General features: G+C 37.5%; 1 protein-coding gene and 1 pseudogene across 4 annotated transcripts in view; both read left to right on the plus strand.

Annotated features, from left to right (window-relative positions):
* Positions 1-16,457, plus strand: part of PARD3B (par-3 family cell polarity regulator beta) — a 980,882-nt gene that overhangs the window by 834,803 nt on the left and 129,622 nt on the right. The window lies entirely within an intron of this gene.
* LOC106558321 lies at positions 9,479-10,625 on the plus strand (annotated as a pseudogene).

Genomic DNA, 16,457 nt, shown 5'->3' on the forward strand with positions numbered 1-16,457 from the left:
CAGGTTGTACTACAAGCTGTGGTCATCAAAACAGTGTGGTACTGGCACAAAAACAGACACATAGATCAATGGAACAGAATAGAGAATCCAGAAGTGGACCCTCAACTTTATGGTCAACTAATATTAGATAAAGGAGGAAAGACTATCCACTGGAAGAAAGACAGTCTCTTCAATAAATGGTGCTGGGAAAATTGGACATCCACATGCAGAAGAATGAAACTAGACCACTCTCTTTCACCATACACAAAGATAAACTCAAAATGGATGAAAGATCTAAATGCGAGACAAGATTCCATCAAAATGCTAGAGGAGAACACAGGCAACACCCTTTTTGAACTCGGCCACAGTAACTTCTTGCAAGATACATCCATGAAGGCAAAAGAAACAAAAGCAAAAATGAACTATTGGGACTTCATCAAGATAAGAAGCTTTTGCACAGCAAAGGATACAGTCAACAAAACTCAAAGCCTACAGAATGGGAGAAGATATTTGCAAATGACATATCAGATAAAGGGCTAGTTTCCAAGATCTATAAAGAACTTATTAAACTCAACACCAAAGAAACAAACAATCCAATCATGAAATAGGCAAAAGACATGAACAGAAATCTCACAGAGGAAGACATAGACATGGCCAACACGCACATGAGAAAATGCTCTGCATCACTTGCCATCAGGGAAATACAAATCAAAACCACAATGAGATCCCACCTCACACCAGTGAGAATGGGGAAAATTAACAAGGCAGGAAACCACAAATGTTGGGGAGGATGCGGAGAAAGGGGAACCCTCTTGCACTGTTGGTGGGAATGTGACCTGGTGCAGCCACTCTGGAAAACTGTGTGGAGGTTCCTCAAAGAGTTAAAAATAGACCTGCCCTACGACCCAGCAATTGCACTGCTGGGGATTTACCCCGAAGATACAGATGCAGTGAAACACCGGGACACCTGCACCCCAATGTTTATAGCAGCAATGTCCACAATAGCCAAACTGTGGAAGGAGCCTCGGTGTCCATCGAAAGACAAATGGATAAAGAAGATGTGGTTTATGTATACAATGGAATATTCCTCAGCCATTAGAAATGACAAATACCCACCATTTGCTTCGACGTGGATGGAACTGGAGGGTATTATGCTGAGTGAAGTAAGTCAATCGGAGAAGGACAAACATTATATGGTCTCATTCATTTGGGGAATATAAATAATAGTGAAAGGGAATAGAAGGAAGGGAGAAGAAATGAGTGGGAAATATCAGAAAGAGAGACAGAACATGAAGACTCCTAACTCTGGGAAACGAACTAGGGGTGGAACTAGGGAGGCGGGTGGGGGGTGGGGGTGAATGGGTGACAGGCACTGAGGGGGGCACTTGATGGGATGAGCACTGAGTGTTATTCTGTATGTTGGCAAATTGAACACCAATAAAAAATAAATTTATTATTAAAAATTTTTTTTAAAAATAAAATATTAGATGCCTATCATGGGCAAAGCATCCTCCTCAGAGGTGTGGAGGTACAAGCACACCAGAATCCTTGGGCTTTGACCTACTTCTCTGTAATAGTGCTAGATTTGTGTTGATCTACCACACTTCTCCAAGCCTCTTGTGACCTGTGGTTTGCATTAATCTATTAGGCTAAGCCACATACCTTTTCATTACACAGTCTTTGCTAATGTTAAAGACAGATTCCAAAGTGCCCTCTTTATAATTTCTGTATTTAATGCAATGTGTAATCAGGAAGAGGCCATTGTTAGGTCAATTGCTTTCCTATATTTATCTTTTCAAACAATAAATAATCAGTGGGATGAGAAAGGGCAGTAAAAGATAGTTTTAATGTTAGTACTCATAAATATCCAACATCTTGAAGAGATGTTTTAATATTTATATGCTGTGGAATACCCTCCCCTCTGGAGAGCTGACTGAGGATTGATATGTACCCATCCAGAAATAGAATTCAAGAGATGTAATTTTACCCAGACTTTTAATTAATCCTGAGCAAGCACTCTGGATTCCCTCAAACTTGGCCATTACTCAGCTTCTCACTTTCCAAATCACTAAGATCTCTGAGCACAAAGCTAGGAGGAATATTCTCTTCAATGCAAATGCAGTGGATTTTCTATATGCAGTGGTCTGGGCCTGAGCCATAACCATCTTTAGAGCAAAGCCTGATAGGATATTCTTAAGCCACTTTCTCTACTGATTTCTGACCTTCTCACTGGTTTAGTTTCCTCGTCTATAACGTGGACATAAACATACTGCCTACATAAGACTGTTCAAGAATTTTACTATACACACACACACACACACATGCATACTGTATACATATATATATATATGTACACACAAAACAGCATCTGTCCATTATATGCATCATTTAAGTTACTATTATATATACTAGTATCTAGGTATTTATATCATTAAAGGTTACTATTAATCAACTAGGAATGAATTGAAGTTGAGTGGAGAATTCTAAAAGGCTCTTCTCCATTTAGTAGATTTTTTTTTTTAATTTGGTAGGCCATTTCTTGCCAACATTATTTCATGTATTTTTATTTGCTTTTTTCATAACCATATGTTTATAGTTATTATATATAGTAATATTTTATATAGTTATAATTATTTTGAACTCTTTATTTTGAACTTTTTATAAAGTCACAGGAAGTTGCAAATATAGCACAGAGAAATCCTTGTACTCTTCACCAAGTTTTATCCAATAGCTACCTCAACATAATTATAGTATAATATGAAAACCAGTAATTTGACATTGGTACAAGGTGTGTATAGTTCTATGCCAATTTTATCTCCATGTGACTACTGCTACAATCAAGATACAGAACTATTTCATCATCACAAATATATTCCTTATGCTATCCCTTTATAGTTACACATCTTTCTTTCTGCCATTCCCAATCCCTGGCAGCCACTAATCTGTTTTTCCATCTCTGTAATCTTGTCATTTCTAAAATACTACCTAAATGGAATTAAATAAATGGGGAACTTTTTTTCACACAAAGTGGTGACCTTGAGATCCATCCGAGCCATTGTAGGTATCAATAGTTCATTCCTATTTATTGCTAAGTAATATTCCAAGGTATGGATGCACCATAGTTTGTTCAATCATTTACCTATTGAGGGACATTTTAGTTGTTTCCAGTTTGAGGCTGGCTATTACAAACAGACCTGCTATAAATAATCATCTACGAATTTTGTGTGACCATAAGCTTTATTTCTTCTTTTTCTATCTACTAGGTCTTTTATTTCCTTTTCTTGCTCTATTGCACTGGCTAGAATTTCTCATACTATGTTGAATAGCAATAGTGAGAGCAAACATTCTTGTTCTTAATCTTAGGAGAAAATTATTTGGTCTTTCCCCTGTTGAGTATGATGTTGGCCATAGGTTTTTTGTAGATGTATTTATCAAATTGAGGAAATTGTCCTTAATTTCTAGTTTTCTGAGGGTTTTATCACAAATGGATATTAAGTCTTATCAGATGATTTTTCTGCCAACTGATATGATTATGTGATTTTTCTTTTCTAGCCTATTAACATGTTGGATTATGGCTTTTCAAACACTAAACCAGCCTTGTATCTGGGAATAAAGTCTATTTGGTCATGGTATTTAATTCTTTTCATGCATTACTTAATTTCATTGGTTAATATTTTATATATGTGCTGCCAAAGCGAGCACCATTTGTTAATATTTTGATAAAAATTTTTCAACTACATTCATGAGAGATATTGGTCAGTAGTTTCATTTTGTTTTCTTTTGTTTTGTATTCTTATTGGGTTTGGTACCAGGGTTCACTGGTTTTATTGAATGGGAAGGGAAGTCTTACCTCTTTTTCTGGAAAAAATTGTATATAGCTGGTGTTATTGCCTTTTTAAACATGTGGTAAAATTCTCCAGAGAAATAATCTAGGTTTAGAGATTTCTTTTTTGGGAGGTTTTTTATTATAAATTTGATGTCCTTAATAATTAGAAGACTATTCCAATTATCCCATATTGTGTGAATTATAGTAGCTTTCACTTTGCTAAGAATTTGCTACTTAAGTTGTCAAATTTATGTGTGGAGTTGTTCATAGCATTTCTTTATTGTCCTCTTGATAGGATATTCTCTTATTGAATTGCAGAATCTGTTGTAATATTATCCTCTGTTTCATTCCTGATATTTAATTTGTCCCTTCTTTTTACTTTGTTGGTCTTATTGGAGCTTTGTCAATTTTATTGATCTTTTTCAATTTTATTGATCTTTTTGAATTTTATTGATCAGCTATTTTGTTTTATTAATTTTCTCTATTATATTTGTTTCTAATTTTATTGATTTCTGTTCTTTATTATTTCTATTTTTCTGCTTGCTTTGTTGGGTTCCCTCCCCCCTCTTTTTTTTTTAGTTTCTTAAAGTGGAGTTTAAATTTTGTATTTGGGACTTTCCTTTTTTCTAATGGAAACATTTCTATGGAAGCATCCTATATATTTTGATATGTTGTGCTTGCATTTCATTCAGTTCAATGTTTGTTTGTTTTTCAATTTTCCTTGGAACTTCTTTGATCCATACATTATATAGAAGTGTGTTGTTTCATCTCCAAATGATGAGAGACTTTCCAATTATCTTTCTGCTGTTGATTTCTAGTTTTATCCCATTTTGGTTAAAGTTAAAATAGCTTCCTACAAATGTGGATTTATTCATTTCTCCTTTTAGTCTTGTCATTTTGGCTTTCTACATTTTGAAGCTTGTTATCAGGTTTACAAAAATTTGGGAATGTCATGAGTTCCTATAGGATTGACCCTTTTATGATCATGATTCATCATACTTTATTCCTAGTAATGACTATAGCTTCAAAGTTAACTCTGATATTGATCTAGCTATAGCATAGCATCTTTCTTTTGCTTAATTTTTGCTTAGTATATATTTTTCTTCTTTTCGCTTTCAATATTTTCTGGATCCTTATATTTAAAGTGTCTTTTTAAGAAGCACATAATTAGATTTTGGTTTGTTTTCATATCCAGTCAGACAATCTGTATTTTAATTGTAGTAATTTAGTCTCTTTACACTTAATGGTACTGCAGATATACTGTGGTTTAAACCTCTTATTCTCCACTTTCTACTTTTCCACCCATTCTATGCTTATTTTTCTCTCCTCCCTTCTTTTAAAAGTCTATTAACCAAGAATTTTGGGTCAGCCCCAGTGGCTCAGTGGTTTAGCGCCACCTTCAGCCCAGGGGTGGGATCCTGGAGACCCGGGATCGGGTCCCATGTTGGGCTCCCTGCATGGAGCCTGCTTCTCCCTTTGCCTGTGCCTCTCTCTCTCTATGTCTCTCATGCATAAATAAATAAAATCTTAAAAAAAAAAAAAAAGAATTTTGTATGATTCATTTTTTTTACCTCTGTGAATGAATGTTATGCTTTCTCCTCTCCTTCTGGTACCTTTATTACTCAAAAGATTATAATATACATTCTTGATTTATTGTATTTCAAAATAAATTAGTACTTTTGTCATTTCCTAAACAATGCATAGAATTTGGAATACTTTAACTACATTTAATCCCTCCTGCTTTTTAGGCTATGTTTTCATGTATTTTAAGTATACATATGCTTTGAGCTGAAAGCACGCTGTAATTATTATTCTATATGGTAACTAGTTGGGTTTTTTTTTTAAGATTTTATTTATTTATTTGAGAAAAAGAGAGAGCAGAGGAAGGGAGGGGCAGAAACAGGGGGAAGGAAAGAATCTCAAGAAGAGTCCAAGCTGACTGTGGAGCCTGACATAGGGCTCAGTCTCACAACCCTGAGATCATGATCTGAACCAAGTCAAATGCTCAACCTATTGAGGTGAGCCACCAAGCACCCACTGTTTATTTTAACTGTTTCTGTTGTTCTTTATTTCTTCCTGAATGTTTTGCTTCTATCCGGAATGTTACTCCTTTTACCTTTTATAATTTCCCTAGTATTTATTGTAGCAAATCCTCTGTTTTTATTTTTTATAATTTTATCCTTTTTTTGAGGATATTTTCTCTGGGTATGTACTTATCAGATCTTTTTCTTCTTTTAATATTTAAAAAATATAATCCCGTTGTTTTCTGGCTTTCAATGTTTTCTCCAAAGTCCATTGTCAGTTATTCCCTTGAAGAAAATGTATCTGTTTGTCTTCAATTGCTTTAAACTTTTCTCTGTCTTTGCTTTTCAACAGTTTCACTACAATGTACCTATGTGTGTGCATGTGCATATGTGTTGCTGTATTTAAAACTGAGTAAGCGGGCACCTAGGTAGCTCAGTGGTTGAGCATCTGCCTTCAGCTCAGGTCGTGATCCCAGGATCCTGGAGTTGAGTTCCTCATCAGGCTCCCCACAGGGAGTCTGCCTCTCCCTCTGCCTATGTCTCTACCTCTCTCAGTGTATCTCTCATGAATAAATAAAATCATAATAAATAAATAAAATAATTTTTATTTATCAAAATAAATATCAAAATACTTATCTAAATAAATTGGATAAGGGTTTGTAGACCTTCTTAAATCTGTTTTTCATCAATTTTGGAAAATTCTCAGACAATATCTCTTCACATTTTGTTTTGTACCATTCTCTTTTTTTGGTAGTCTAATAATGCAAAAATATTAGATCTTTTTGTACAGGTACATGTTTCTTGGTTCTGTGCTTTTTTTTTTTAAGCTGTGATTGTTTGGTTATTTTTAAATGCTTTGTCTTCCGATGTATTAATTTTTCCTTTAGCTGTGTCATCTTCTATTAAACCCATTTATTGAGCTCTTAACTTTAGTTATGGTGATTTTCAGTTTTAGTGTGTCCATTTGATTTACCCTGAGATTATACTTCTGTGATTAAATTCTCCATCTTGTCATCTTTTTCTTGAACATATTTAATTATAGTTATTTTGAGAACCATATATAATAATATAAATATCTGGATTAGCTTTGAGTCTATTTACATGATTTGATTTTCCACCTTGTTTTTAGGCCTTTGGTCCTATCTCCTGGTATGCATTGATTGAATGCTAGACTTAGTGCTTAAAAATTGTAGAAATAATCTCAGGCTGATGTTATCTTTTTCCAGAGAGGGTTTACTTTGCTTTTTGACAGGCAAATTAGGGTCATATTGATTTATTCTAGTCTTAGATTTAGATGACTGGAAGCTGGGTTTCAGTTGTTGTAAGGGATAGTCTATTTGTAGTCTATTTACCTTGACTCCTGGGGTATAGCTTTTCTATATTCCTAACCATACATCTGAATTGTTTACTAGACTCTTCTTTGTTAGCAGACCATGGACTCTAATTTCTATCTTGCCAATCCTATGAGAATGTCAAAATCTCTTCTCAGTCTCCAAGTCTCTTAGCCTTTAAGCTCTGCTCATTTTATTTAGCATCTGAATCTGTACCACTTACGAATTAGCAAAAGACTTGCAGGGAAAAGTGCCACAGAATATTAGGCTTATTCAATCTACTTATCTACTTTTTCAGAATCATTCTTGATCCCTCAGGTTCTGGCTCCTTTAACTCTCTAAAGCTTTCAAGCAGCTTTTTAATTTTTTTTCCATGTCTGTCCAGTTATTCCAGTTCTTCTCACAAAAGTGAGAATGCAGCAAAGTCTTCCACCGTTACCAAAAATGAAACTCCCTTATCCATTTTTAATGCTAAGTGTTAATATCATAATAATGTAAATTTATAGTTAATAGACTTTGTTATTAATGGGCTAAAAGAACAAATACATATGAAAGCCATATGTAAAGGACCTAGTACATAGTAGGTACTCATAGTAGGCACTCTAAATGATTATAGATTTGAATTTAAATATATACTGATTTTGGAGAAGGTATTGAAGAGATTGGTCATTAGCATTCAGTTTTCTTCATGTTGGTCTTTCTTTTTGATTCCCTACAGTACAGCAATCACTCTATGCTCTTGAACATTGGTCTCATGAACCTTTACATCAGTATCATTTCCAGAAGTTATCTCTCTCTACCATGCTCTCACTCAGAGACCCTGGAGGCCATCCTCGCCATTTTGGTGAACAAGAGGGAGGACAGATTTGTTTTCTCTCATAGTTCATGTCTCAGTGTTGTTCCATAAAGAATAGCTAATCTTATGGTGCTCCACTTCTATCACAGCTTCTACTTGCTGCCGCTTTCTTCCTGCCTTTTTCTTCTGGCAGTGAGGCCAGTGTTGGTGAAAGCTGGCAAGTATCTTGAAAACCGGTTTATCTGGGTACTTATATGCATGAAAACTAAGAAATGCCAAGAAAAAGAAACAGAACTAGATCTAAGTATTTTAGAAATTTGGGATATTACAGTATCAAAAGGCTCATATGTGCATAATTCCAGTTTCAAGTCTGGAAAACAGCTTTCACAAGTGTATATGATTTCCAAGTCTCAAAACTAACTCACTGGAAAACAAGAAATGTAAAGCAGTAGACTTCAGTCATAATTTTCAGATCATTTGAGTCTATGTGCAGTTTTGAAGAGGCTCGGTTCATAAACTTCCTTTTGGGTCATTTTTTTTTCTGTGGGAGAATTTCTCCAAACCTTGCTATATCAAATAAAGTATGTCCAGCATCTGTTCAGGTATGAACTTTAGGCTCTAGAAACATAATATTTAGGATGATTTTCAAGATTAAGGATGATGAAAGTGATGGTACCTTAACATAGTATTCATTGGACACTTAATATATTCTCAGTATTAAGACATTTCTTATATAATGTTGCCTCTTGAGCAATGTTTAAATGTCTATTACTTCTCTTGAGATTATTATCTATCTCCAAGTGTTTTCAAAGCATAGAATTTGAAGTTCCTAAGTGTGAATCTTAATTCGACCACTCAGTGGTCCTTGGCCATAGTATGTAACATCTTTGAGCCTCTCTTCACCTCTAGGTGAAAATGATACCATATCTCATAGGATTTTTGGACATGTAAAGAGTTGATGCATGTCAAACCTGTAGCACAGTGGCCTTGTATTGAATGCTCATTTTAGTCATGTTTTTCCCCCATTTTTCTACCACTGTTTGTTAAAATGCCCTCTCTTTCACTACATCAGTCAGGTGAAGAAGTAGAGAATAGAGATATCTAAAAATATAAGAAAAAAGGATTACAGGAACCATTGATGATATGCCCTGAACCTGTTTAGCTCCAGGCCAGGGCTTAGGAAACATGGTTCTTTAACACTCATGTGAGTTCCATTAAAATTTACTTTTTAATAGATCCTCATTCAACCTGGGGAGGGGTCCCTATCACATGGTTTTGCATTCCCATCATAACTTAAAGGGAGGGATCCCTGGGTGGCGCAGCGGTTTGGCGCCTGCCTTTGGCCCAGGGCGTGATCCTGGAGACCCGGGATCGAATCCCACGTCTGGCTCCCGGTGCATGGAGCCTGCTTCTCCCTCTGCCTGTGTCTCTGCCTCTCTCTCTCTCTGTGTGTGACTATCATAAATAAATAAAAAAAAATAAAAAATAAAAAAATAAAATAACTTAAAGGGAAACTTTCAAAATGTCCAGAGCCCTTGACACCCTGCAAATGAAGGAAGAGGAAGTCCTCAAATTCCTTGCAGCAAGAACCCACCTTGGAGGCACCAACATTGACTTCCAAATGGAACAGTACATATACAAAAGGAAGAGTCTACATCATAAATCTGAAGAGAGGGGATCCCTGGGTGGCTCAGCAGTTTAGTGCCTGTCTTCGGCCCAGGGCATGATCCTGGAGACCCAGGATCAAGTCCCACATCGGGCTCCCTGCATGGAGCCTGCTTCTCCTCTGTGTTTCTGCCTCTCTCTGTCTCTCTCTCTCTCTCTCTCTCTGTCTCTCATGAGTGAATAAATAAAATCTTTTAAATAAATAAATAAATAAATAAATAAATAAATAAATAAATAAATAAATAAATAAATAAATAAATAAATAAATTTGAAGGGAACCTGGGAGAAACTTCTGCTGGCAGCTCATGCTGTTGTTGCCATCAGCTCAGCTCATGTCGATGCCATATCATTCATTCCCTGGCCAGGAATACTGGCCAGTGAGCTATGCCGAAGTTCACTGCTGCTTCCAGAGCCACTCGTATTGTTGTCTGCTTCTTTCCTGGAAACTTCACTAACCAGATCCAGGCAGCCTTCTGGGAACTGAGCCTTCTGGTGGTTACTAATCCCAGGGCTGATCATCAGCTCTCACAGAGGCATCTTATGTTAACCTATCATTGCTCTGTGTAATAGACTCTCCCCTGCACCATGTGGACATTGCCATCTCCTGCAACAGGGGAGCTCACTCAGTGAGTCTGGTGTGGTGGATGATGGCCCGGGAAGTTCTATGCATGCATGGCACCATTTCCTGTGAACACCCATGGGAAGCCATGTCTGATCTCTATCTAGTTCTACAGAGACCCTGAAGAGATTGGAGAGGAAGATCAGGCCACTGCTGAAATGGCCATGACCAAGGAGGAATTTCAGGATGAATGGACTGCTCCAGCTCCTGAGTTCACTCAACTTAAAGTCGCAGACTGGTCTGAAGGCATGCAGGTGCTCTCTGTGCCTATTCAGTAGTTTCCTACTGAAGACTAGAGCACTCAGTCTGCCACTGAAGCCTGGTCTGTAGCTCCCACTGCTCAGGCCACTGTGAATGGGTAGGAACAGCCAATGAGTGGTCTTAAGTTTCTCTTCCACAAAGACAAACAAAATGGAAATAAGATTGATGGAAAATAAACAGTTTCTAAGAAAAAAAAAATCCCCATTCATTCAACAAATATTTGTTGAGTGAAATTTGGACAAAGTCCTTACTGTCATGGAAGTTAAGATCTACTAGAAGAGACAAATATTAAATACTTAATTATAAGTACTACTAAGGAGAGGCACAGTGTGCTATAAACATATTTGACATTGTGAAGGATCAAGGAAGGATTAAATGAGAAAGTGACATTTAAGTTGAGACAAGAAGAATGAGTAGTTAAGAGTAGTTTGGTGGTGAAAGGGGAATGAAAGGCATTTCAGACAAAAGAGCAGCATGGGGAAAAAAAGAGCAGCATGGGGAGAAAATCCTGATGTGAAAAGGAGCTTGGCATATGTGAAGTGAAAGAAGTTTCTCTTATGGACATCAGGTAGAGAACAAAGAGGCTTAGTAATCGGGTGAGTTAATCAGTCAGCGTGGCACCTTTCCTTCATTGGACCAAGAGGTATGTCCTAGTGCAGGTCACAGTGCAGGTTCCCATTTTCTTCATCACATGTCAGGGCACCCATCACTTTCAGCCTATTCAGGAACATGCATCCTAACTCCCAAAGACCTAACCCATTTCCCACCCATCACTTACTCTCAGGGCTATGAGATGCCTTATTAATCTGATATATGTATGCTTCTGCGGTTAAAGATAAACTTTTAAGCAACCAAGGTAATAATTCTCAAACATGAGCTTGCAGAATCATCTGGAAATCTTGTTAAATCACAGAGCTCCTGACTTAGTAGGTCTGAGATGGAACCCTAAAATTGATGTGTCTAACAAGCTGCCTGTGGCACTGATGCTGCTGGCTTCCATACCAGGTTAAGGCACTAGGTTAAGGTGTCTTCCTTCTTTCCATAATTTGACGGTTGCCTTTAGTTCCTTAACACAAAGAAAAATGTTCAGGGAGTTTTTGAAGGGAACATACTAAAATCAAAACTAAACTCTGTGAGTGACTGCTACATTTGCCTAATTGGACTGTACCTTTTTGTTAGCAAGACTGACTTAAGAACTGCATTCCCAATATTTAGCACATAGTAGGTACCCAATACATGTTTATTAAATGAATTGATGATCAGTGAAGGAATCACAGAATCGATGTAGCTTAGTGGATTTTATACATTAGTTTTTGGAAAGCTCTGATAATTCCTTTCAGCCTGAAAGGTCTTCTAGGAGGATGAATTGTTATTCTCTTGGAATCCAGCCTCAGAAATTGCAGAGTCAAGATATGCTTGTATTTTAAGTACTTACTTGGATTAAAAACTGAATTGCTAACAGGATTACAAAATGCCAAGTTTGCTGAAACTCAAATTGTTTATGCGCATGTTTGGTTCTTAGTTCTTTCGTCAATCAGTACATTTCTGTTTCTAATTACAGTCAATGTTTGTTTAGTTTTTTTTTTTGACACCTGCACATGAATTCTCAGTCAAAACCGCTTCAGTAATTTGCACAGGTATGATATAAGTAAAACGAGGCTCATAACCACCATGTGTCACCTACCCTACGTGTCTAATGAATTCAGAGGTGTTGTACCTCAATTCACATTGTGATTCAGAAAACGGTCTGCTATTTTTCCCATTTTCACTCCCACAGTGTTGTAAAACATTTTTAATGAACACTCTAACAATTTTCCTCATTCCAGGAGCATGGAGTTTTAATAGATGATGCAACATAATTTTCATTTGTGATTCCTCATTTTTGCCTATCCTTGGGATCTCTGTATTTGGATACTAGAAAAAGAAAAATGCCCAGGATTACTATAATTCTCCAAAATATAATGTCTATTACTACTACCAGTCAAATCAATTACAGACTCGTAGTCTAGTCCCTGAAGTTTGGAGGTGGTTTTGACGGGGGCTAGCCATCAAATCTCAAATATGACCCAAGCATAGATCATGGGTGAAAGCCTTCCATGTGCCATGATGAACCATCCTGAACAATTCTGCACCCAGTTTTTAACTTGGACCTTGACCCTGGCTGACACCGGTAAAATTGCAAGTAATTTCTCTGTGGGCTCTAATAATCAGAGGCCTACTCAGAGAAAAAGTCATTTCAGCATCAGCTGACAATTATTTTTTTGCCCTGAATGTCCCTCCCTGCCCTCTTATTTGGTTTGAACTGACTCACCTAATTGGGGTCAACCACTGAAAAAGGATGTGCTGCTGGATTTGTTGTTTCTGAATGCCCAGTGCTAAAGAATGTCTTGGGGATGACATTTCTTATTTTTCTTAAAACATAAAGGTTGGAGAATTTGAACAATGGATGCAAAATATCATTGCAAGGGTGCCGTCAGTAAGGACAACTCAACTGATATGGGAATATTCTCACACCTGCATCACCTTTGGGCATCCAGAGTAGTTGTGGCCTGGCCAGGCAGTGCTTTCCAGCCCTTCGACAGGCAGCAGAATGATGTCAGTGTTAACATTTCAGTGCACATTAATTCTTTAAAAAAAAAAAACTGTCATTTAATTTAAGTGCTTATATGCATATGGTTAATTAAGAAGCCAAAATTGGCTATAAGCTTGGTGAGCTCTAAGAACAGGGAGAGAGAGATCATTACGCTTCTGCTCATGGTTTAGCTATTTGTGAACCAGCTGATAATGTGCAAAATTAAGATTTCGTAAGTGGCATTTTAAATGAATGGTTAATGGCTGAAGATTAATTAAACAGTCGAGTTGCTGAAGAAAAGCTGTTAAAAAATTATGTTTATAGGCCAGTCACTTGCATGCTGAACTGAAATCCTGATAGATTGTGGCCTTTCTGCTTACCAAGAGAGCATTTTAACAAAGCAGGCCTCCTGAAGTAGGAAAGCCCACCCCTCTCACACACCAGGCAGCCACGGCAGCAGCCTCAGGGATGGCCCTTTGGAATAAAAGCTGCCAAGGAGGACAACAGGACTAGAAAAGTGTTATATTGAGGGATCTTCACTAAAACCTTCATCCCAGGTAGCCAGGCATATTTTATTTTTCTATGAGTTGCTTAGTTCTGAGTTAGAGTATGTAGAACCCATGGGGGTTTTAAGAAGCTACTCTAATTCTGTAAGAGAGGTAAAGAATTGCCATATATTGTTTTCAGCCTGTAGTGGGTACTTCTTTAAATCTGCAACTGCTAGCCCTCGTGGAAGTAGAAAAATGGGTTTTGTACCTCCAGCTCTCCACATGGGTTCTTTGGGGAAAGATTTACTTTGTGCATAGGAGGCATTGTAAAAATATTTTTGGAATTCATTTGTCATAGCTTTACTCTATAAATACTGGATAAATAAATGAATGAATGACCTACCTCAAAGTTGAGTGTAGGAGAATATCAGAGACTTTTTTATAAATGCCATCCCATCTGTGCAATTAAATAGTCACCCTACTCTTCTGCACCAGGTATCCATGGGTGCCTATGCAATGATAGTGTCCTAGCCTCCCAGGACCTGGTCCTAGGGACCATATAGTCTAATAGGAGACACAGACATGTCAACAAGTAAATCACAGCCACCCTAAGTACAGTCAGAGTGGTAAAGGAGGGAAGTGAGGAATCTCACTGGGGGTCGGGGGGACAGGCAGCAGTGTATTTTCCTATAATTTGGAAAGGAAATTAATTCTACCTTTAAAAAAAAAAAAAACGAAACACTAACATTAAAATGTGATTTTTCTTTTTGAGTTCATTCATTTCAATTCCCTGCTTCCAGGCAGAAGACCCACATCATGCAGGCCAGACAGTTGTGTCTCCTGTTTAAAAGTTCCCTAGAGAAGGAAATCCTACAGCCTCCCTTGGTATCCTGTTCCAGTGTTTAATCACCCTTCCAATCAAGAAGTTAATCCTATTTCCTCTTCTCCAGCCTTCTTTGGCTTGGTGGAACCTGTAGAACACCCAGGAGACCCCCTGGAAGCCTTGAGAAGTTAATTAGTCGACACCGGGCTGCTCTAGGTTCACCGGTGTGCCTTGTAATGGTGAGGCTGTGTACGTGCACAGTTGTAATGGTATGGTTTTGTTAGATCTCTAATAAGCCAACATCATTTTCCTCCTGGTCTAACGACAAAGAGTAATTTGAAATTTCCGTGTGATTTTAAGAAATTGTTTTATTATAATTACATCTACATATTTACTGAAGTTTGGCCTAATGTCATATAACTCAAAAACCCAATGGTATGTGTTGATAAGTAATAAAATTAAGGATTATTAGTAATAATAGCCAACACCAAATATTACTGACAATTTGCTATGGCTAGACGCTGTACTAATTGCTTTGCATATATCATTTAATGTTGACCAAGTAGTACTATTACTGTCCCCGAGGTACAAATGAGGAACCCGAGTTGCAGAGAACATGAGGGACTGGCCCACTGTCATCAGGGATGGGCCAGGTAGCCTGAACCCAGAGCCTCGACACTTAACCACTGTGCTATGTTTACTGCTGTATTCATTTTTTTTAAATTGTTTTCTTTCTCCAGAGTTCTATTTCAGTCTGTACTCTTTTTTCTCCCATGTGTATAAAGTCCAACTCTATAAACTTTCCTTGTGGAAGATAATAGCACTGTTGAATAATAGTCCCAGGCCAATGACAGTTCTTTCTGCAATTATGGGCAGTTGAGTGGCAAGTCCCTTCTACTTAAAAAAAAAAAAGGCAGTAGCGGTTCACTTTAGAAAAGCTGATAATTCAAAGCTTTTCCATTTTCCATTCTGGTGAAAATCGAATTGATGCAAAAGAAAAGAAAACAGGTACTTCTGGGAGAAAACTGGCACCATTGAAAGGATAGGGTAAAAACTTGTTCGCAGATGCCAGAAGCATCTGGGGAGCAGTGATGTCCAATAATTGCAGCTAAAAGCTGCATTAATTGACCAGCGATGGGTTGGAAGCTACCTCCAACCAGGATCCTTAACTCACTGGTGCTCTTTTCCTAAACAGAGTAAGAAGGGGGAGGTCACCTTCCATGGGGTTCTCCAGACAGAAAGGAAGCAGCTGTGACAGAGACCTATATTTTCTACAAAGGAAAAGCTTGGCTTTTCAAAACTGATGCATTCAAATCACCAGGCAATCTTGTTAAAATGCAGATTTTGATTCCAGAGGGCCTAGGTGGGCCTGAGGTTCTGCATTTCTAACAAGCTCCTGATGACGGTCACCCTGCTGGTCCCGGGATCACACTGTGATCAACTAGGGTGCAGACTAGAAGAAAGCAATGCTTATTTGGTTTTGCTTTTTTATATCATGCAAAATAAATGTGTGGCAAATCTTTTTAAAACCTTCTAAAGTTTCAGCCGTCATTTCCCCATTTTGGTGAGTTGGCCAAGAAAGCTCATTCCTTTACAAGCCAGAATGTTCTGTGGCTTTGCTCCAGTTCTGTTTCCTGGAAGAGAGAATATGGCTTTCTTTTTGTCTTACTGTCATTGTAAAGGCTACCATCTGCATCAGTGTCCATGTTTTGACCCTTGTTGCACTCCAAGGAGCCTCTTGCACCTTAGCAACATGCTCTGTCTCCACAGTTGAATGGGCATAAATTTGAATTTCTTTTCTCAAATGCTGTTACAAACCTGCCAAAAAAAGCTTTATCACTGCAAATAAGTAATCCACTGTTCCCACCACACCCCATTCAATTAAGAATCTCAGTGGCTCTGTTTATTCCACCATTTGATTTAAAGGCAGTCATATTAAAATAACGTATTATTTGTGGACTGGTAATATTTTAATTAAATACTATCTCAACTTCTCTGATCAAACATATCATCCTCATTGACCTGCACCCTAAACAAACACAAAAGTTTCTAGAGTATGTCCTTTTAGATGTT

This window comes from Canis lupus, chromosome 37 (genome assembly GCF_011100685.1).
Source record: "Canis lupus familiaris isolate Mischka breed German Shepherd chromosome 37, alternate assembly UU_Cfam_GSD_1.0, whole genome shotgun sequence".
Taxonomy (NCBI): Eukaryota; Metazoa; Chordata; class Mammalia; order Carnivora; family Canidae; genus Canis; species Canis lupus.